The 22,914-nt window shown below is 38.5% G+C and overlaps 1 protein-coding gene across 5 annotated transcripts in view; it reads left to right on the plus strand.

The window, feature by feature from the left end:
* Positions 1-22,914, plus strand: part of CADPS2 (calcium dependent secretion activator 2) — a 397,782-nt gene that overhangs the window by 13,428 nt on the left and 361,440 nt on the right. The gene's annotated exons all lie outside the window — the stretch shown is intronic.

Below are 22,914 nucleotides of genomic sequence, written 5' to 3' on the forward strand. Positions count from 1 at the left end.
CCCTCTTCCCCTTATCTCATTTAAAGAGCTCTCAGTATGGTCAGCACCTTCCATCCCAAACCGAGTGACTGCTGGCCCCACCTCCTCCCATACTTGAAGACCTAGGATTGCCCATGACTATTGGCAAGTATGCTGAGGATGCTGAATCCATAGAACATGAAGGGATTTGCATCTTGTCTTTTTTTTTTTTTTTAATGTAGCACCTTCAAAATTGATACACTGAAGGTGGCATCAGGTAGCAGACCCTGAAAGTTTTTTTAAAAATTTGTTAACATTTCTTCATTTTTGAAATAGTATGAGCAGGGGAGGGGTGGGGGGGAGGAAGGGAGACACAGAATCTGAAGCAGTCTCCAGGCTCTGAGCTGTCAGCACACAGCCCAATGTGGGGCTTGAACCCACGAACCGTGAAATCATGACCTGAGCTGAAATCAGACGCTTAACTGACTGAGCCACCTGGGAGCCCCATCCCTGAAACGTTTATTATTGAAACACAGTCCGTGGCCAGTAATTGTTGTAAACGTAGCAGATTTGAGGTAAAGACAAGAGGCCATATTCTGTTTGAGAAAATGGGTTTATTTGCTTCTCTTCACTGCTGTATCAAACCAGCTGACAGGTCGGTCTGTGGTTCCCCGTATTGTCTGTGAGAAGTAGTCCGTGGTTCTTGTTTCACTGCTTTGCTCTACAGCATGTTCTCATTCTTTTGGGTGTTCTGTTGTGATAGTTGGATTACACATGGACCCATTTCATCAGTTCTTTGCCAATTTGAATCTTCGTTTTAGTCTGTTCTGCTGTAACAAAACACCATATACTGGGTGACTTATAAACAAACTTTTTTCTCAAAGTTCTGGAGGCTGGAAAGCCCAAGATCTGGTTCTGGAATATTGAGTGAGGTGGCAGGCAAGGAACTAAGTCCTGGGTACTGGAGATGCTTTCTTGCCGTGTCCTCCTTGTGTGGGGGAGCAAGCTGGGGGGCTCCACGGAGTCTTTTTTTTTTTTAAAGCTGTAATCTCCTTCATGAGGGCTCTACCCTCAGGACTTCAGTATCTTCCGAAGGTCAAAGGTCTCACCATGACACAGGGTGTTAGGATGTCAGTATAGGAATTTTGAGGGGATACCAACTTTTTAAATCATAGACCTTGTTTCACTACATTATATGTATTTAATTATTCAGCGATGGGGTGAGGGTGCAGAAGCCATGTTTACATGAAAATAACATACACATCTTTTCATTATCCTGCAGCTTTTCTCACTCTCCTCTATCCAGAGAACACTACCTGTCCTGTAAGACTGAGTAGAGTGCCCTTCGTACATCCTGTATGTAACCCTCCCCATTCTCTTTCCACCACTCCCTTCCCTCCTTTTCTCTTCCCTTGATCCTCCCACATGATTTCTTCCATGTTGAAAGATTGATAAATAGGAATATAATGGGTAATGTGGATATGAAGTTCTTGGAGTAGATGAAGACGTAATGATTGAATTGCATAATGACAGTCACAAACTACACGAAGTTTCCTCCTTAGTAAACTCTAAATGTGGAATTTGGGGGAAAAAAGTGGATATACTACTAGGCTGAGGTAAATAGTATTTCATTATTTTCTGCCCATAATTTTACTATCTCCGGAAAATGTTTGTCTTCGCTAGGGTACATTCTTAAATTTAAGGCCCTCGAGCTATGCGATGGAAGAGCTAGATTTCAACTGCTCAATGTTGTATAAGACTCTTCTACAGTAGAATGTTGTTTACTTCCTATTATTTCATTGTTACTATTAGCTTGGAGGTATGAAAATCAGATTTTCAAGATAACTTCCATATGGGAAGCCTAAGCAGTACTATCTATACACCAATTTTTAGTCAACGTGCATTGGGAGAAAAAGTTTCTGCCGCTCTTTTAAGTCATGTTCTCTATAATTTTTGTAGAAAATCTCATGTTCTTGCCCATTTAGTGTTTTCCATTCAAAAACTAAACACCTACAAAAACTGTTTATGGTCTGTGTTTTTTAAATGTCTTTGTAACTTCAATTTACACTTTTTTGAAGTTGCCAGACGGTTAAGGCATTTCTACTAAATATCTGTCCTCTTTGCTTATTTGGTGGGACCAAACAAAAAGAGGAGAAAACCTCTTAATTGGGTTCTTGACATGCTATTTGGAAAGTTAGTGTGAAGTGGTAAAAAAAAAAAAAAGCCAAATATGAAAATAAGCAGGGATTTGTGATGTCTTGAATTCAGAAATATTAAATGTACAGAATGGTTAATGCTCGGAAAGATTAAACAAAATCTTTTGCTATCTAGTTCATTATAAAACAAAATCCTTGTTTTGCTATCTAGTTCATTATAAATTTCCCTTCAGTGGCAAATTTTGTTGGTATATTGAAAAATCCCATAGAACATGTGTGTTAGATCATCTATGCTGTCCTAGTAGAATGCAAGATATGTTTACATTCTACGTAGAAACTCCTTTTCTTTGGGTGTGGGGTGACTATAATAGACTCAAAGTACTTTAGATCACATTTGCCCCCAGATGAGTTTATTGCAAACTTCTGAAGGGAAAGAAAGAAAAAGTATTTCATGTTGAAATGTGTATAAAAGATGTAGCCCTTAGTAGAATCTAGAGGAACACAGTCATGTTGTCGTTAATGTTTCTGTCACAGTGGATGACTAAGTACTAGTGGCACCTTACTAAGGGTAGACGATTGAGATTTTTAATCTGGAGTTGTGTATTGTTTGGTTTTTACAGTTTTATCACTTGTTTTCTTTTTGTCCTAGCTTGTGTGAAAGTTTTAAGCCTCATACTATGGAGAGATTTTTGGCCATGGCAGAGGAGTATAGCTGGTTTTGTCCATGATAGATAATGCCAAATATGAAAAGAAAGCTGCTCTTCACTTAGAGGCCGTACTGTGTTTACACTCTGGATCTCACTCAAAGGAGCGCAGGCTCCGTTTAAACTGCGGGTGGGCTACACAGGTGGCCCTGGTACACAACTTAGAATAGCACTGGTGTTTTCCCAGGCATAGGTGTGTGGAAGAGAATCTTTTTCACATCTTTTAGGTATAAGCAAAATAGTTACCTGCTCATTTTTAATTGCAAGGCATAGAGATCCTGTTGTGTGGCTTACAGAGGAGCCAAATTGGGATTCATGCTGTTTGTCCATAGGCTTAGATTCCATACCCCTACCCAGGCCCATCCCACCAGTCTGGCTGTGAGGAGAGATTTTCCCCAGGAAGCAGGATTGTATAAGGCCTAACCAAACCTAACTAGTGACACTGACCGTCTAATAATAGTCACTTATTAAAGGATAATGTCATGCCACTTGAGAGAACACCCAGTACTGGATGGGAGGGAAAGGGGTAAACGGTATATACAAGTTAAAGGGTTTTGTATATGATAGAAGAGATCGAGAGCCTCAACCTGGTATCAGGCATTCACCATTGCAAAGAAGGAAGCAGTGTCTCAAATGACATTCTGAGAGTGAAGGTTGTTTACAGAGGCGCGTTCTTCTACCACCCACAGGGTAAGTTCATAGTGTCAGGACATGTGCCATGGACTGAGGAGTGTCTTGGCAGCACTAAAAGGCTTTTTTTTTTTTTTTTTTTTTTTAAAACCTTTGCCTTTTTTTTGCTCTAGTCTTTGTTACATACACTGCTCCCTCAGGTAACTGACTTATTGTTGACTCTGGGTACTTAATTCTGTAGATAATTATGGCCACCAAGAATGAACATGATAAAAACGTAAAGAAACCGAACCCTAAAGTCTAGTTATAGTAGACCTGTGAGACTGATGCTACACAGGTTAATGAAAAGCCCAAATAGCACAATTACATTTGAGTTTTAACTACTTTGATGCTAGGCCAGTGAGTTTGGAAACTTCTATGAAGTGATATTTTTGTTGGAAAACAAAATTGAAGAAAAAACCTGAATGATTTATAATCATTTAAGATAGTGAAGTGATAAGTCTATTCTACAAAGACACTGGGCTCAAATAGTTTTACCAAACGTTCAAGGAAAAATAATTTTTAAGACCAGTTCTGGAAATTAGAAGGAATGTTTGTTCGATGAGGCTGGTAAATCTTTGTACAAACTAAATTGGAAAATCTAAGAATAGAAAACTAACGATCAGCCTTTCTACATAGATACAAAAATCCTTAATAAAATACTAAATTTCAGTACTGTGTATCAACAAGTATGTTCTACCCTGAGTGGGTGAATGGGCCAATATTAGAAAAAATATTGTGTACATTGAGCTAAGAGAAAAATCATGATTATATTAATATAACAAATGACATTTAATACAACTCAACATGTGTTCAGGATAAAAACGTGCAAGATAAAAATGGGCACTGGAAAGAAGTTTCTTGAATATCAGAAATTTGCACAAAGCATCCTAGTGAAGACTTTGAAGTTTTCAAAAGAAGACCTTACTAGTCACCCCTTACTAATCAGTGCAAATAAGAAAAAGCATTTTTAAACTTGGACATCTGTCCATATTTGCAGGTGCTATGTTTTTTATGTAGACCATTTCAAGAAGACTGATAAACTACTAAAACTAATGGCTTCAGCAAGATGGCCGGATGAGAACTAGGCCAACCAGCAGAAATCTGTAGCACTTTTATTAAAGAATCTCGTAAAAAAATGGCAATGGGAAAAAATAATTCATTCTCAAAAGCTTCAAAAGTCAAAGTACCTATTAGATATAAATCCAACCAAATACTGCAAGGCCCCAGTGAGAAATATTATGAAATATTGTAGATAGAGAATGGGTTTCTGAATGGGAATATTTGATGGCATTACTTATAACATAACCTCAGCATAGTCAGGAAATCATTGAAATTCCAACATCCAACAGAATTTCACTTTTTTTTTTTTTACATCACTCAGTAAGCTGGTATTGAAACTTCTGTCGAAAAACAAAGGATCAAGAGCAGCCATGATTATGTGGAAAAGGAGAAATGGCATGGGGAGATTTGCCCTACCAGGAACCCATCATTATAATTGAGATGGCTTATTTACTTGTCTGTTAATATTGTCATAATAGGTCATAAATCCATGTATAGACATAAACTTGATGTATTTCACAAGTGGCATTACGAACTTTTGAAGAAATGATACCTGCACGGGGTTAAAGATAATACTGGATTCTGTCCTCATCCTCTGCACAAATTCTAAACATATTAAATATAGAAATGCAAAAAGCAAGGACTTTGAGGAAAATGTAAGTGAAAGAAAGGATGACAGGATTTTTAAGCCAAAGAAAGCACAAACCATAAGTGATTGAAAAAACAATGCTGAAAGCTGAAATATTTCATCTTACAAAACAAAGTAGAAAATAAAACAGGTGGTATTACAGTCAACAAGCCTATAATCCACATAGGCTTAAATACATACAGAACTCTTCTCCATCTGTATGGAAAGGCAAACAGTCCCTGAACAGAATGGGTAAATTCAAAGACTAGGAAATCTAAATGGTTAATAAAGTGTAATAGTTTCGTGTAGCTGTTTTCATATTTGCCACTAACTCTCTGGCTTAAAACAAATTTATTCTCCCAGTTGGGAAGGTCAGACGTCTGAAATCAAGATCTAAGCAGGGCTGCGTTCTCTCAGAAGGCTCTGGGGGAGACTCCTTCAAAGCTGCTTCCAGCTTTTGGTGTCTCTTGGCGTTGTCTTTCTTCGCTTGTGATCCCGTCACCCCAGAGCCTGCCTTCATCTTTATATTGCTGCCTTCCCTTCTGTTTGCCAGATCCTCCCTGTGGCTCAGAAGGACACTTGTCCTTAAGATTTGGACCCCACTTGATAATCTGAGATTTCTTCATCTCGAGATCCTTAATTTTACTCACAAAGACTTTTTCAACAAAAGTAACATTCATAGCTCCAAGATTTTAACATGGGTGTCAAATATATGTTCGAGTTATTCAGCCTGTTACAAAATCAAGAGATGATTAGCATCGCTGGTAATCAAGGATATTCAGATTAAAATGAGATCCCGTTTCTTCCAGTTTGGCAAATTTGGAAAAATGAAATTCTAATAAGGATATAGGAGAATGAGTACTTACATGGTTCTGCCTGAAGTTGTAAATCTTTGCAAACAATTTGTTCAACTTGTAGAAACTTAGTGCCTATACCTTGTGAACTGGAAATTGACCTTTCAGGAGTAAGCCTTGGGAAAATTGAGCACCAGGAAGCCCATACAGGAATGTGCATTGTAGCACTCAAATATTGAAGGTAGTGAAAACAACACTTACAAATAGGTGAGTGAATAAATAATAAAGCATGCTATGTTCATACAACAAAATGCTATAAAATTGGTGAAGATCAAAGACAATGACTGAAAAAAGTTGCAAAATGACTTGTGTGGTGTAGTTCTATTTATGGTTTTATAACGTGTAGCATAATTTTTCTATATGAATACATGCACATAAAGCTTACTGAAATTAATACCACTTTCAGAGTAGGGTTTATCTCTGGCAGTCTGGATTATTGGTTTGGGGGTGGTGTCTAAAGGGCTTCAAGTGTGTCTAATTTATTTGTTAAATATCCTGTACTTGGTTGGGTAGTGTTTCCCAAAATTCAGGTTCTTCAAAATTTTAGAATGTGAAGTCATTTGGAAGCAGGGTTGTTGCAGATAGAATTACGGGAGAGGACATACTAGAGTAGAGCGTGCCCTTATGTTCTATGACTAGTATCCTTAGGAGAAAAAAAAGATAATGGGGGAACACCCTGAGGAGATGAGGATTGAGGCAGATGTTGGAGTGACACGTCTAACTCAAGAGACTAAGAATTGCTGGGACCACCAGAATGTGTCAGAAAGCATGGACCAGATTCTCTTGAACTTGCAGTAGGAGTGAGTCCTGCCAATACTTCAAGTTTCTATTTATAGCTCCATTAACTATGAGGGGGAAAAATTCCTGTTTCAAGTCATCTAGTCAGTGGTATTTTGTTACACAGCCCTAAGAACCAAATAGATGTCTAAGATGTGAAGATTAGAGTTGGGTGATGAGTACGCGAGTGTGGTAAATTTTTCTTTTTTAATATTGCATTTTAAAAATACTTAAAAGTAAACAGTCCCTACTACTTTGATTGAATTTTTTATGATTAACCTTCTTGTTGAAGCTGAACAAAAAAAGATGTGTATGTAAATGTCAAAATGAGCAATGCTCCAAATAATACAGACAGAATCATGGCTGATACTTGTGGTAAAATCCCAACAGTATGTTTTCTGTGGTTTTTTAAGGTTTTAAATATTAAAGTGGGGGGACTAATTCACCATTCGAAAAAGTTGCTCATGGCCAGTATCCAATATGGCTAATGATTATGCATCTGGACCTACTTACAAAAGTATTTGGGCTATGAGACATTCAGATAGACATCAGGGTCAAATCCTGATTCATCTATTTAACTTCCTCTGTGGTGTTAAATGATTCTTTGCTTGGCTTCAGTTTTCTCATAGTCTGGGTATTCTAAATAGTATTACTTCATTGCCTTGTGAATAATAAAATAGATAATCTAGGAAGTGCTAACCCCCACCATTCAGTAAAGACTCATACTGAAGCTTGTGTTATGATTAATAGCAACAGCATTATAAATCACTATACTTCAACAAATTATAAAAGTTCTATAGTTGAAATCTTAGCTAGAACGGTTTGTAAAAATACCACACTAATAACCTTGGGAGTACTTTGTATTTCTGTGTGTGACATTAGGTTTTGTCTGATTTACTCTCAATCTGTCTCTCACTCAGCCCATCGTGTGTATTTTTGAGACATAAATGTAAAGAAACCCACATAGTTTGTTTCAGTCTTCAGTTTTTCATGGATATTTTTTTTTGCTATAATTTTCACCTGTGGCTCTACTTACTGATTTTGTTCCATGATCGATGAGAGAAAAGTGTTAAATTTACTAAAGATTTTGAAATAAAAAATGACATTTAGAAAATCAAGTTTAAAAAAAAATAAGACCTCTAGAAACAATTCAGAAAGTTGTTAAGAGGAGAGAAGGTGTTAACTTCATATACTTGCAGATAAAGAGGCTGTCACTCACCTATATTTTCAGGTTAACTGTATCACTTGCCCTCTTTTGTAAAGTTTTTATTTCAGTCAGCCAGTCTCCTCACAAATGCACTCCTTAATCCTTCACCTATTTCACCCATTCCTCTTTATATCTGTCCCCCCCGCTCATCTCTCCTCTGGTAACCATCTGTTTATTTGCTATAGTCAGAGACTGTTCCTTGACTTGTCTTCCGCCACCCCCTCCCCTTTGCTCATTTGTTTTCTTAAATTCCACATATGAGTGAAATCAGATGGTATTTCTTTGACTGACTTCAGTAAGCATTATAATCTAGCTACATCCATGCCATTTCAAATAACAAGATTTCATTCTTTTTTATGGCTGAATGACGTGTGCGTATGTTACACATTCTATATCCATCAGTTGATGGACACTTGCCTTGTTTCTGTATTTGGCTATTGTAAATAATGCTGCTTTAAACATAAGGGTGTATGTACCCCCTTTGGATTACTGTTCTTCAGGTAAATAAGTAGTAGTGTAATTGCTGAGTAATAGGATAGTTCTAATTTTAAGTTTTTGAGAAACCTCCATATTGTTTTCTAGATGGCTGCACCAATATGCATTCCTACCAACAGTACAAAAACATTTTTTTCTCCCCATCCGTGCCAACACTTGTTTTTTGTGTTGTTGATTTTAGCCATTCATAGGAGTCTGCGGTGATAGTCCTTGTGGTTTTAATTCATGTTTCCTTGATGACAAGTGACTTTGAACATATTTTCATGTATTCGTTGGCCTTGTGTATGTCACCTTGGGAGAAATGTCTATTCATGTCTTCTGCCAATTTTTTTTAATTGGACGATTTGTTTTCTGGGTGAGGTTGTATCAGTTCTTCATATATTTTAGGGAATAACCCTTTATTGGATATATCATTTGGAAATTTCTTCTCCTGTTCCATAGGTTGCCTTTCAGTTTTATTGATTCCTTCACCGTGAAGAGGCTTTTTATCTTGATATGGTCCCAATAGTTTTTTTGATCCTGTTTCCCTTGCCTCAGGAGACTTGTGTAGGGGGGGAAAAAAGTTGCTATGGCTGATGTCAGAAAAGTTAACTGCCTGTGCTCTTCTCTAGGATTTTTGTAGTTTCAGATCTCGCATTTAGGTCTTTCATTCATTGTGAGTTTACTTTTGTGTGTGGTGTCAGAAAGTGGTCCAATTTCATTTTTTAACTTGCAGCTGTCCGGTTTGCCCAAGAGACTGTCTTTTTCCCGTTGGATATTCTTTCCTGCTTTGTCAAAGATTGATTGACCATATAATTAGGGGTTTATTTTTGGATTTTTTAATTCTGTCCTGTTGATCTTTGTGACTGTTTTTGTGTTGGTGCCATACTGTTTTGATTACTACAGCTTTATAATATAACTTGAAGTCCAGAATTGTGATGCCTCCAGCTTTGCTTTTGTTCTTCAAGATTGCTTTGGCTATTCGGGTTCTTTGGCAGTTCCATACAAATTTTAGGGTGGTTCTAGTTCTGTGAAAAATGCTGTTGGTGTACTGACAGGGATTGCATTAAATGTGTAGATTGCCATTTTAACAATATTTTTTGTTTTTGTTCTTCTAGCTCGTTTAGGTGGAAGGTTGTGTTGTTTGAGATTTTTCTTCTAGACATAGGCTTGTATTGCTATAAACTTCCTTTTAGAACTGCTTTTGCTGCATCTCCAAGGTTTTGAACCATTGTGTTTTCATTTTCATTTGTTTCTATGTACTTTTATTTCTTTTATTTCCTGGTTGATCCATTCATTGTTCAGTAATGTTATTTAATCCTCCCTCCCCTTTTTTCCCCCAGGTTTTTTTTTTGGTGATGACTTTTTTTTTTTTTTTTTTTTTGTGTTGTGGTCAGAAAAGATGCATGGTATGACTTGGATCTATTTGAATTTGTTAAGGCTTGTTTTGTGGCCTAATACTTGACCTGTTCTGGAGAACGTTCCATGTACAATTGAAAAGAATGTGTATTCTATTATTTTAGGATTGAATGTTCTTGAATATATCTGTTAAATGCATCTGGTCCATTGTGTCATTCAAAGCCAGTTTTTCCATGTTGATTTTCTGTTTAGATGATCTGTCCATTGATGTAAGTGGGGTGTTAAAGTCCCCTGCTATTACTATGTTATCATTGATTAGTTCCTTTGTCCTAGTTATTGTTTTAATTATTTTGTTGCCTCCATGCTGGGTGCATACATATTTACAATTGTTCTGTCTTTTTGTTGGATTGTCCTTTAGTGTTCGCTTTTGTCTCTTATTACAGTCTTTGTTTCGAAGTCTATTTTGTCCAATATAGGTACTGCTACTTTAGCTTTCTTTTGACAACCATTTGCATGATACATCTTTTTCTATTCTCTCACTTTCAATCTACAGGTGTCTTTAGGTCTGAAATGAGGTCTCTTAGGGACAGCATATACATGGGTCTTATTCTTTTTTTTTTCTTAATCCATTCCATCACCCAATGTCTTTTTATTGGAGTATTTAGTCCATTTACATTTAAAGTAATTATTTATATATATTGATTGCCATTTTATCAGTTATTTTGTGGTTGTTGCTGAAGATTTTCCCTCATCCTTTTTTTGGGTCTTTTTCATGGTTTTCTGGTTTTCTTTAATGATATATTTGGATTTCTTTCTTGTTATTCTTTGCACATTTATTACTGGTTTTTGATGAATGATTATCATGAGATTTGTATATAACATCTGAGTATATACTTTATATTAAGTTCATGGTAATTTAAGTTTGAACCCATTCTTTACTCCCTTCTTTCCCATGTTTTAGGTATATGGTATCCTATTTTACTTCTTTTATTTTGTGAGTTCCTTGACTGGTATTTTACAGGAATATTCATTTTTTTTTGTTTTGTGTTTCCTGCCTTTATACTGTCACTTTTGTTCTCCTTTTCCACTCAGAGTCCCCTTTATTTCTTGCAGGGCTGGCTTAGTGGTCATAACTCTTTTAGTTTTTGTCTGGGAAGCTCTTTATCTTTCCTCTTATTCTGTGAGATAGCTTTGATGGGTAGAATATTCTTAGCTGCAGGTTTTTCCCAAATCAGCACTTTGAATATATCAGCCTACTCCTTTCTGGTTTGGAATGTTTCTGCTGAAAAACCCACTGTTAGCCTTATGGGGTTTCCTTTGTATATAATCAGCTTTTGTCTTGATTCTTTTATAGTGTTTTTTCCGTATCACTATATTTTTGCCATTTTGATTATAATATACCTTGGTGTGGATCTGCTTTTGTTAATTTTGTTGGGGTTTCTCCGTGCCTCCTGAATCTGGATCTCTGTTTCCTTCCCCAGGTAGAGGAGGTTTTTAGCTATTATGTTTGCAAATATATTCTGTCATCATTTCTCATTTTCTTCTGGGACTCGTATGATATGAATATTACTATGTTTGATAGAATCACTGTGTTCCCTAAGTTTGTTCTTGTTTTGTATAATTCTCTCTCTTATTTAAGCTTGATTTCTTTCTATTACTCTTTTAAGTCATTAGTTCCTCTCCTTTCAGCTTCCTGTCATTGCATCCAGCATTTTTTTCATTTCGTTTATCAAGGCCTTTATCTCTATTTATTCTTCATATCTGTGTTAAAAGCATCATGTCCTATACTCTTTTTTTTTTTTTTTTTTCCAAATCAAGTGAGTATTCTTATGATTGCTTTAAATCCTCCATCAGGCATGTTACTTATACCTGTTTCACTTAGATCTCTGGCCCTGTTCTGGTGTTTTATTTGGGACATTTCCTCTGTCTTGTTTTATCTAAGTACCTGTGCTTATTTTTTGTGTATTAGGAAAGTCTGTTACTTCTCCTGTTCTTACGGGTAACGGCCGTATGAAGCAGAAGCTCCATAGTGCCCTGCAGTTTAGTGTCTCCTGTTCCCCAGGCCCTAGTGCTTCTGGGATTGTCAGCAATGTGTGCTTCGTGCACTCTGCTCTTGTGTCCTGGCTGTGTTTTCCTTTAGACCGGCCTTCTGCAGAGACTCTCTGTGTGTGTTGTGGGCAATGTTTGGTCCCTGAGCTGAATGCGGAGAGTTTTAAGTAGGTATGCTCTGATGTGCTTCTGAAATGAGACCTGTCTCTGTTACCACCAGAACTGAGGACTTAGAAAACCGCAAGGTTGGGAGTTGAGGTGTGAGCAGGGGTTTGGGCCGGTCTTCTGAGAGGGGTTCCTACAGGGCCAAGATTGAGCAAGTGTCACTGGGAAGGATGGTTCCACCAGAGTGCAGGGGGTGGGGCTCGGTATCAGCACGTTAGGTGCCGAGTACGGGACACAGGCTGGTCACTGCAGCTGGTCCTGGGCTTAATGCTGAGGAGTGGGGAGGGAAATGGCACCTGCCAGGCCCCTGGTTCCCGGCAGGGTCTCGCCCGCCTTACTCCCTCTTTGGGACATGCTCTGAACTAAGCAACTAACCTTCCCACTGTGGGCCCCAGGTGCTCTTCAGCTAACTGTTTCCAGGCTGTTTGTCCACAGGCAGTTTGCCCTTCAGCCCCAGTAGCCTCCACCCTTCCCTGGGGCCAGGCATGCTGCCCCAGCCTTTAAAACTCCAGGCGTACAGCCCTGCTGGTTTCAGGAACTCAGGAAATCTAGGCCCTCTCACTTTCCAAGCCGGGTGCCGTAGGGGTTCATTTTCCCCATGTGCTCCCCTATGTGCTAATCTGCCTCTCCCTCTTTTCTGCAGCCGCGTTTATGATCCACTTCTCTCCCAAGCCACAAATCTGCACTTCCCACCTTCTTTGTGGCTTCTGCTCTGTCTTTAGTTACGGAGTTTGTTCTGCCAGACTTCAGACTGATTTCTGGAATATTTAATATGATCTCGTTGTTGTTGTCTTCCTAGGACAAGGGGAGCCTAGTGTTTTCCTACTCTGCCGCCATTTTCTTACAGTCTACTTGCATTTCTATGGAATGTCAATCATTTAGTTTTTCCACCTGAGTAATTTTAGTGTCCTTTCAATTAAATAGACAGTGGAACATCAGTAATTCAACTCTGTATCTTGCACAGAACTAAATTCTTTATGTGGATTTCACAAACACTTTTGCTTTCTCACATAACATCCCTTAAAACTCAAACATCTTTTCCTAAAAACTCATGGATAGTTTGAGTTATTTGTCACCTGAATGTTCTTCTTGAAGTTTAATATGGAGTAGTAATGTAACAATTGGAGACACAAGGCTCCTTTTCAACATAATGAACAGTATCATGTCAGGAAAGCTAATGAAAAGGTTTATTTGTTTTGATTTTATGGGAGTTCTGTGGGTATGAGGGAACGAAAAACACCTTTTGTTTGAAGTCAGTCGTGTACATTCCAACGATAATAATCATAGTCAAGCTCTGTGACTGTTTTTGGTGAATCCCAAAATTTTTTCTCTAAAGGGCAGTCCTTTTAACTGTTTAGTTGGAGATGGTAAGAGGCATTTATGTAGAGACTAGATCTCTAGTCTTTAAGAGTGAATATGACATGTGGGAAAGTGATAGCAAATATTCTCTGTCAATATAGAGACTTTCTTAGAAATACAGGGTTTTAATCAAGTTTCTGGGGATTTTAGGATTTGACCACATCTTTTGGCTGGGGAGTATAGAAGGCCTTCTGGGTTACTGAGGAAGTTGGTGTCATTTAGAACTTTAGAAATTTGTGTTTTAAGTATTGCTGCTGATCTTATTTAGGGCTTTGAGGTGCTGAAATGTACAATATTAATCTGATACAGTTTTCTTATAATGACCATTGGACATGACTTGAGATATACGGATATGTTGATCTATAAACTAAAAGAATTTTTTTAATGTTTATTTTGAGAGAAGTAGAGAGCGAGCATGGGAGGGGCAGAGAGAGAGGGAAAGAATCCCAAGCAGGCTCCACACAGTCAGCGTAGAGCTGGATGTGGGGCTTGAACCCATGAACCCGGGAGATCATGACCTGAGCTGAAATCGAGTCAGATGTTTAACCAACTGAGCGACCCAGGCACTCCTAAACTAAAGGATTTTTAATTCAGTAGAGTCTACTTAAACATTAGAAATAGTTATTACTTTATGGCTGTATATTATTCCATTTTTCAGATATAGAGATGTGGATGGAATTTATTCTTTTGCAGAGAAAATGGAAGATGGCCTCTGATCTTGTGATGCTAAATAAGCCTTTACTGGACAGCAGTTGTCAAAGTAATTCTCAGCTGAGGGAAGACTTGTCACATCATTGTCTGTTTATATATTTTTTAAACGGGTGGCTATACAAAGCAGACGTTGCCAAAGCTGCTGATAGATGTTAGTATTTTGAAGAATAAGTACTTGAAAAGACAAATATTTGACAGGGACCCTGAGTGCTGGTCCCTGTGCTAGGATAGGGGCAAAAGGGAGGAAACCAGATTTATACAAATAAATTAACATTACTCTTCACCAGACATTTTAAGTCCATCTGAACTGTGAATAGACATAAGCATCCAACGACATGTAGTATATGGCAGGATTGACTGTCAAATAGATGCAAAGACAGTGTGTCCTAGAAACAGGTGCGATCTCTAGGGAGATTGCAGAGGGAGGATTGAGATGAGTCTTGAAGGATGAGAAGAATTTTATTAGGTGGAAAATGGAGGAAATAGGCTGTCTAGAATTGGGAGGGGCAGAAGGGCGGGGCCTATTGGTCAAGGTTCTGCCATGCCAGTAGTGTGCTTTGTGATTTACAAATAAATGTGAAAGTGCTCATCTGATACTCCACACCCATTGCGCTGAGAGGCCGACATTACTTCCCCATCTTACAGCTGAAACACTGAGGCTCAGTGTGGCTCCCCTCACTCCTCTAGTGTGTGGTGAAGATGATTTCCCAGCGGCTCTGTCGCATAGCTGGGTGCTTCAGCCCAGTTTCTGCTATCGTGATGACTCTATTCTCCGTTTTTTTTCTTTTCTCCTGCCTCCCAGGATGGATTAAATTACCTCATAAATGAGTACAGTTTTTGTGACCAGTGAATTAGAAAAATATAACTGATTTAAGTGGGGAAATCTCCTTAATCGCCGCTACCCTGCTATTTCGGACTGCTAAAAGCTTACTCAGAGTAAAGCGTGCACTGCAGGGCTGGTCTTAAGAAGGCAAAACAGAAACCTTCACTGACTGACATGGGCTTAGGAAGAAGGTGTAGAATACACTTGAGGATTTTAGAAAACTTTAAAATGGCAGAGCCTCAGAATCAGCCTTCATACCCATTTGACCCGCATTGTCGGCTCTTATTAACTACAGAAGCAGAAAAGTCTATTAATAGAACAAGTTCTGGAGGTTATTCAAAAGATTTTTTTTTTTTTTTACCTGTATTGCCTGTTCACCCTTTAAAACAAAAATCCTGGCTAGATGATTACGTTAATATTAAGATATATTTTGTCCCAGACTCAAAGATGATCATCCCTTAAAATACAGTTCTTATGTTTACTTAAAGACATTCAGCTCCTTCCTCTATCCTTCTTAATGCAAAGTTTACAGTGTAAAGGTTTTTTTCCCAACTACTTCTCAGACTGGTTACTAACGTGTTCCTACCCTGCTGATTACCATTCTATCTTCTAACTAGGTAGATGGAGAAGAAAAAATTGTCTTCAATTTAGTGTTAGTTATATGAACCTTGACTTAAATTCCAAATGCAGAAGAGAATATAATTTAGATAGTTTGATTTATACGCATTACAATTTAAAGAGCTTTGGTCATACTCTAAATGCTCATTTTTTTTGTATTCAAGTATGGCTATAGGAAATCCAGGTTGGAGTATTAAATACACAGAATTAAATGTTGAACTCATTGTGCATATTCTAATTGTATTATAGTCAAACTGAAATGATCACCCTTGTAATGATAAAGCTAAACACATCATTGCATGAGGGATAGTATATATTAGAATACGGAGGTTAATGACACCATGGATTTATTTAGCCTTCACTAAGAACGTAGAGTAGATATCTAGATGTGCTAGATACTGTGCTAGAGGATGAGTACTGAAAAATGAGATATTGAGATAATGAGTCCCAGGCCTTGAGGAGGTTAATAGAGTAGATAATTTCGTAGAGGGAGCTCTGTCAGCTGCTGTATTATAAACCGTTGCAAACTCCGTATATCGGGGCAGTTTTTTCTTTTTATAAACTATAAAATAAGAGTCAATATCTGTTATTGCTCAGAAGTCTAGGGTTGACCAGCTGAGCCTTCAGTTCTGTGTGGTCACCTCATGATCAAGTAGACCTGTCTGCTTCTCTAGGGTTCTCCTACATGTTGGTCCATCTGCAGGTTGCTGGAGGCTGGGCTCCGCTAGGCTGCCGGGCCTCTCCTTGAAATAGTTCTTCTTGTTTATCAGGCTAGTTTTCTTTACTTGAAGGTGACAGGGTTCCAAGAGCTGGGGAAAAGGGCCAGACTGTAAGGCTTCCTGAGGCTTAGGCTCGGAGCTGGCACATCTATACTTCCATTCTAGTCTCTTTACTACTACTTAAGTCAAAAAGCTGTAGAAATAGATCCACCTCCTGATGGAAGGAACTGCTCTAAGTCAGACTGTAAGGGGCGTCATTAGGGGCAGGGAAGTAATTGGCATTGTTTGCAATCAGTGTACGTACCATAGGAACAAACAGCATATTCGAAGGGATAGAGCCGGTGTAAGGCCTCCTATAGTGACTGCTGCAATAGGAGTGCAGGAAACTGTAAATTGTTTGAATTGAAGAAGTGTACATTTCAGGATTGATAATCGTAGAAAATGAGGCTGGATCAAAGCAAAAAGCACCAGGCTGGAGAGGCTTATGTTCCCATTCTTAGCCCCAAGGGTATTATCCTTTGAATAGAGCAAGCCATCTAAAGTTTTAAGCAAAAAAGGAATGCCATTGTAAACTTCATTACTTTCGGCTATAGGTTGCTCTGGCAACGGAATGAATCCAAGGTGATGGGAGATTAGATAAGATGCTAGTGCAAAGTTGTACACTGTGGGAATGATTTCCAAGGCCAAACTAAAGCAGTGGAAAGTATTCATTCAAGTGTGGTAAACCTGACCATGTTAATTATTCATTCAAATAAGCTCTTGTGAGCCAGTACCGTGAAGTGTTTGAGTAAGGTGAGTATCCCCCTTCCGCCCTGTCATGGTGGCTTCTTGGAGCTTTGGAGCTCTAACTAAACTTTCCTCATGCATTGGTTAGACATGCCAGTAAATAGGGAGAAATCGTAATCCTGGCTCACGTTAGGGAATGGTGGTTGGTCATGTGTAGATTTAAAATGTGTCTGCTTTGGGGGCACCTGTGTGGTGCTCTTGGTTGAGTGTCGGACTTTGGTTCAGGTTGTGATCTCCTGCTTTGTGAGTTTGAGCCCTATGCCGAGTTTGGTCCTGTGAGTGCTGAGTGAGGCCGCTTTTCAGATCCTCTGTCCCTGTCTCTTTCTGCTCTTCCCCTGCTTATGTGCATGCTCTCTCAAAAAAACAACAAAATCCACACATTTACACAGGAAAAAAAAAACCCAACAACAAAAATGTTTACTTTGGCTATTTTTCTCTAATAAACTTCATTACCAGAGCCTTTAAGGATATTGAAAGTCATTATATTGGTTAATGTGAGGAATAATGAAGAGCCCGAGTAAATTTTGTTTTCCAGTATCTGTACCTGTTCTAGTACATAGTACGTGACCATCCAGGTAATTCCCAACTTCATGCTATTTAAAAAGCTTACTGTATTTCATTTTAGCATATTCATAACTCCTTTCTGTGTTCAAGAATAGTAAGAGGAGAAAGCCTATTTGTATATTAAAGATTTTTTTATTGCATATGTCAGAGAATATGTGAGAAGAGTGATTAACTTATAGAAAACGAGAAAATGCATTATGAGAACCTAACAATCTACAATAAAATATGTAATTTTAAGTTGATTTGGCTCTACCTTTAAAAATCTTTAAAGATAACACCTTTCAGAAAAATAGGAGTATTTGCTTTTTTGTTCTCCGCAAACTACTTTGAGTCCGTATTCTGTTCTTGCCAAATCCTATGATGCATTTAGTTACTGGCAGAAAACCTACAGAGTTTTCAAACTTAAAAGCTAATGCAATGTGTTTTGTGGATTCTTAGAGCTCTTGAATGCAATAGCCCTGGATACTGTGACTTATGAAATCATTTGTTAAAGTTTCTTCAATATTCATTGTATCTTAGAGATACTACCTGGGCAATGCTAAGTACATGCCTTTGGCTATTTCTCTCATGAGGATGGGGATTTCTGGAAATTTGAGTAATGAAAATTATAACCTTCTTAAAATTTTAGTTGGAACCTGAAAGTTAAGATACAAAGACACATATTCCTGATTTGTGCATAACTCTTTCCTACTGCCTAGATGATGACCTCCTTAATAAAGGGGCCATGTTGTGTTCCTTGTAACATAAGCTCTAGCTCCTGTCAGTGTAAAGTATATAGTGTGTATTACATGTTTGTTGTGGTTAATGATTAAGTATCATTCCTTCGGGTAAAAGGAATTTAGAGCCTGTGGCTGCTGTTTTATTTACTTACTCACATTGCAGTTTATACTTTTTCCCTTGGTGGTAGAGCACCAATTATCTTCCTATTCCCTTTCACCGTGTGCTGTGACAGGGGATGGGTGCTCCCCAGCGGGGCAAATCCTGATTAACCTGAGATTAAGAGGATTCTACTCTGACTTCTGGAGGTTCTATCAGGCATGAGTTTGTGAAGCATTGTTAGACAGGGTGGCATTAAGGGGAGTTTCGTAGGTTTCTGTTAAACAAGCCTCATGCTTATGTAGAGATATGGTATGAGAAAAGTCCCTTGGTGCTTCTGGATGTGGTCTGCCTTTCTGCCTGTTGATGTGTGGAGCAACAATAGCCACCTTGAGTGGGGATCATGATGTGAGCCTACACGAGAGAAAAACCAATGTATTTGAGGCAGAGTGACAACATGGAAGAAGTGGGGATTTTTTAAACCTTTTTTTTAAAAAATGTTTATTTGAGAGAAACAGAGCACTAGTAGGGGAGGGGCAGAGAGAAGAGGGAGACACAGAATCCGAAGCAGGCTCCGAGCTGTCAGCATAGAGCCTGATATGGGGCTTGAACTTACGAACCGTGAGATCATGACTTTAGCTGAAGTAGGATGCTTAACTGACCGAGCCACCCAGGCATTCCTGGAGCAGGAATTTTGAACCACTGGATCAACCAACCTAACAAGTATATTTTATTTCAGTTCTTCTTACCCTTCCTACAAATTTCAGAATGAGAACTCCTCTAATACTTGTTGGTTAAAAAGAAAGGAAGCCTATATATTGAATAAATGATCTAAAAGTAACAAATGAGAATAGGATCAGTCATCCAGCCTACATACGTCCCCCTTCTTTTCTCTTCCACTCTCCTGGTCCCAAGGATAGAAAACTTTTGGATCTGGTCCTGAAAAATGGATGTAGTTTATAATCTGGCTTCTTGGGCTAGTAGGTTGCCTGTGCAAGCCTCCGTTGTTTCTATCACAAAGAAAATGGGAAATGGAGAAGAGATAAGGGGTCGTTATTGATATATTGGCAATGATAAAAGCTTACTTTATGATAAGAACTCCGATGTCTCATGGAGAAGTAAGTTTTGGGATGGTTCCTTCCTCCCAAGCCTGTTCCATTAGTTGATTAGCCTTAGTATTGACATTTTGGACCAGATCATTATTTAACCAGGAGATCATGTGCATTTGGAATGTTTAAAAGCATCCCTGGCCTCTACCCTGAAGAAGCCAATAGTATTGTTTGATTGTGGCAGTCAAAAATGTCTCCAGAAATAGCCAAACATCCCCTGTAAGGGAAAACTGTCCCCCATTTGGAAACTACTGTGTTGGGATAAACGATTGTTTCTTATAGTTGAACATGTTCTGGGACTCCAGCAGAAGATCGGGGAAGTTCTAGCATTGCCTTAATCCCCTCACCTTACAGTGAGAGAAATGCAATGAATTGGTAAAATTTTCAAATCTGTTTTTTCAACCACACAAAGAACCTTGAGATTTGAGATGTATTATTGAGCCAGAGTACAGTTGTTGTTTAAACTGTTTACCCTTAAGAATTAACAAACCAAAACAAAGTTAGAATTTTTTTTTTAATGTTTTATTTCTAGGAGAGAGAGAGAGAGACAGCGTGAGCAGGGGAGGGTCAGAGAGGGAGTCAAAGACTCTGAAACAGGCTCCAGGCTCTGAGCTGGCAGTCAGCACAGAGCCTGACGTGGGTCTCGAACCCACGAACCGCGAGATCATGACCCAAGCGAAAGTCGGACGCTTAACCGACTAAGCCATCCAGGCGCCCCCTAAAGTTAGAATTTTTTAACTAGCTTTACTGAGGTATAATTGACAAAAATAATACATATATACAGATGTATATGTATGTATGTATATGTGTGTGTGTGTATATATATATATAAGGTATACAAAGTAATGCTTTGATATGTGTACATTTTAGAATCATTCACAATTAACCTATCCATCCCTCACATTGTTTCCATTTGTGTGTGTGATGAGGACACTTGGGATCTACTGTTGTAGCAAATTTTGAGTGTACAGTGTTATTTACGATAGTCACCAGACTGTGCATTAGGTCTCTACAGTTTAGTGATTTTTTTTTTTTAATAGATAATTCCAGTGTTTGAACTTCTCCAGTTGTGTGTGTTGTTACTTTTTTTTCAAGCATTGTTGACACACTGCTACATTATTTTCAGGTGTACAGGTACGGATTGGACAAGTTTATACTTAACGTTCTCACAGGTGTAGGCACCATCTGTCACCCTACAGTGCTGTTAGAATTCGATTGACTATGTCCCTTATGCAGTGCCTTTTGTTCCCATGACTTAGAGAATTCTTAAAATCCTACCCTCAAATATTAAATAATCTATGACTATTTAATAGCACCTAATGTGATGACATAAATGGTCTTCCCAGCAAGGCTTCACCTGCTCAGTGTCAATCACTTGATTTGAAGCTAGAAGTGTCTACATTTTATGTGTCTTCGCAACAGTTCAGATGTGAACTGAATGATGTTTGAGTAAAATGGTATGAGTGAGACAAGTTTCATTGTTTCCAGTTTTATTTTTAAAAATGAATATTAAATATTACAAACAAGGAGTACAATTAAATGTTTTTGTCAAGTTGACAAAATTCTCTCACAACAGGCCTCTAATTTTTTTTGTGTGTGTCCCTTTTGTAGCCCCAGGGTGTTATAGTATGCCTGGGGCATAGGCTATGTTCTATATAAAGTAAATGGTAAATGTTTGAGTGTTGCCTATTTATTGATTCTTTGAAACAGACTTCAGGTGAAGATTCAAAGTTAAAGCAAACAATCATTTTTTGTTTGTTAAAGATCAGATCTTTAAAGCAGTAAAGCTTTCATGGTTTGCAGCAATAAACCAATAGAGTGATTTGTGACCCTTGTGGCCATCCCTTCCTCTACCTGCTACTACCCTTCTTCTGACCAGGTCTGTTAATTCAACTTTTGAAGTGACTCTGACTTGTCTGTGCCTCTGTCTTTACTGCTATTTCAGGAGTGCAAGCCGCTGTCTACCAAAGCACCCCTCACCACTCTGCTCCTCTGCCAACCCACTCCCCACATAAGGCAGCCAATGTGTGCTTGTCAACAAGTCAACATCTTGAAATGTTTCTTAGTCTACCTCCACAGCTTGAAACCCTTTGGCGTGTTTCTTTGGTTCTTGGGACTAATCCAAAATCCTTGGTGTAACATTTACAACCCTGAACACAGATCGCTGTTTGCCTTCCTCCCTCATTTACCTTTTGCCCCCTCTTCTCTGGTTTTGCTAAACACACATTGCTTCAGATCCTTTCACTTACGATGTTCTTTCCTGTGTTAGGGTCCTGAAACTGCTATTTCCTCTGCCTGAAATATTATTCTTGGCTTAGGTAATTCTTATTTATCTTTCAAGTCTTAGTGGTGCTAAGTACCACTTCCTTAGGGAGCAATGCCTTAGATCTCTAATGAAATTATGACCCCTTTTATATTCTTATGATAGAATGTTTTCCTTTCAGAAAGCAACCTTAGCTCAGCTTGCAGCTACACAGTTGCGTATGTGTGTGTTTAAAATCTGTCCTTACTAGGGGCACCTGAGTGGCTCACTTTAGGTGCCCGACTTCAGTTCAGGTCATGATCTCCTGGTTTATGGATTCCAGCCCTGCATCAGGCTCTGTGCTGATAGCTCAGAGCCAGGAGCCTGCATTGGACTCTGTGTCTCCATCTCTCTGCCCTTCCCTGTTCATGTGGGCTCAATCACTCTCTCTCAAAAATAAGTATTAAAAATATACATATATGTATTTCTCTGTCTCAAAAATAAACATATATATACATACATATATGTATATCTGTCCTCATTAGACAGTTAAGCTCCACACTGTAGGTGCATGTCTGTTTTTGTCTCTGATGTATGATACATGCTTAGTGTTTGCCTTTGCTTAGTGTTTGCCTAGCACATAGGTTCTCAGTAGCTATTTTAGTGAAAAGTTGAATTTGCCATGTGAGTTGGAAATGTATCAGGCTTACAACGTTTATTGTCCTCATGTTGAGTCTGAGATAAGCACTGAATGTTGAAAGAGAGTGAGAATGGTTTGTTCCCGCTGCCCATAGATGAGCATATTGGGTAGCATGGAGCCTTGCTTGAGAGCTGGTGACTGGCCAGCCACACACATATCCATGGGTGATTTCTACTTTGCTTAAGAGAACAACAGTGAATAGAAAGTGGTATTAGTCAGGTTTTCACTCTGTCCAGACCTAGGAAAGAAACTCCAGGCCTAAAAACAAAAACTTCCCTGTTGATTGCTTTAGAGTTCTTTCAAATTGTTATATAACATGAGTCATGGCTTGGTGGCTTTTTGGCCAGTAGGATTTCAGCATGCAGGGCACTAATATCAACGCCTGGATTGGCTTAACTACCTCTG

This window comes from Crocuta crocuta, unplaced genomic scaffold (genome assembly GCF_008692635.1).
Source record: "Crocuta crocuta isolate KB4526 unplaced genomic scaffold, BGI_CrCroc_1.0 scaffold16, whole genome shotgun sequence".
Lineage (NCBI taxonomy): Eukaryota > Metazoa > Chordata > Mammalia > Carnivora > Hyaenidae > Crocuta > Crocuta crocuta.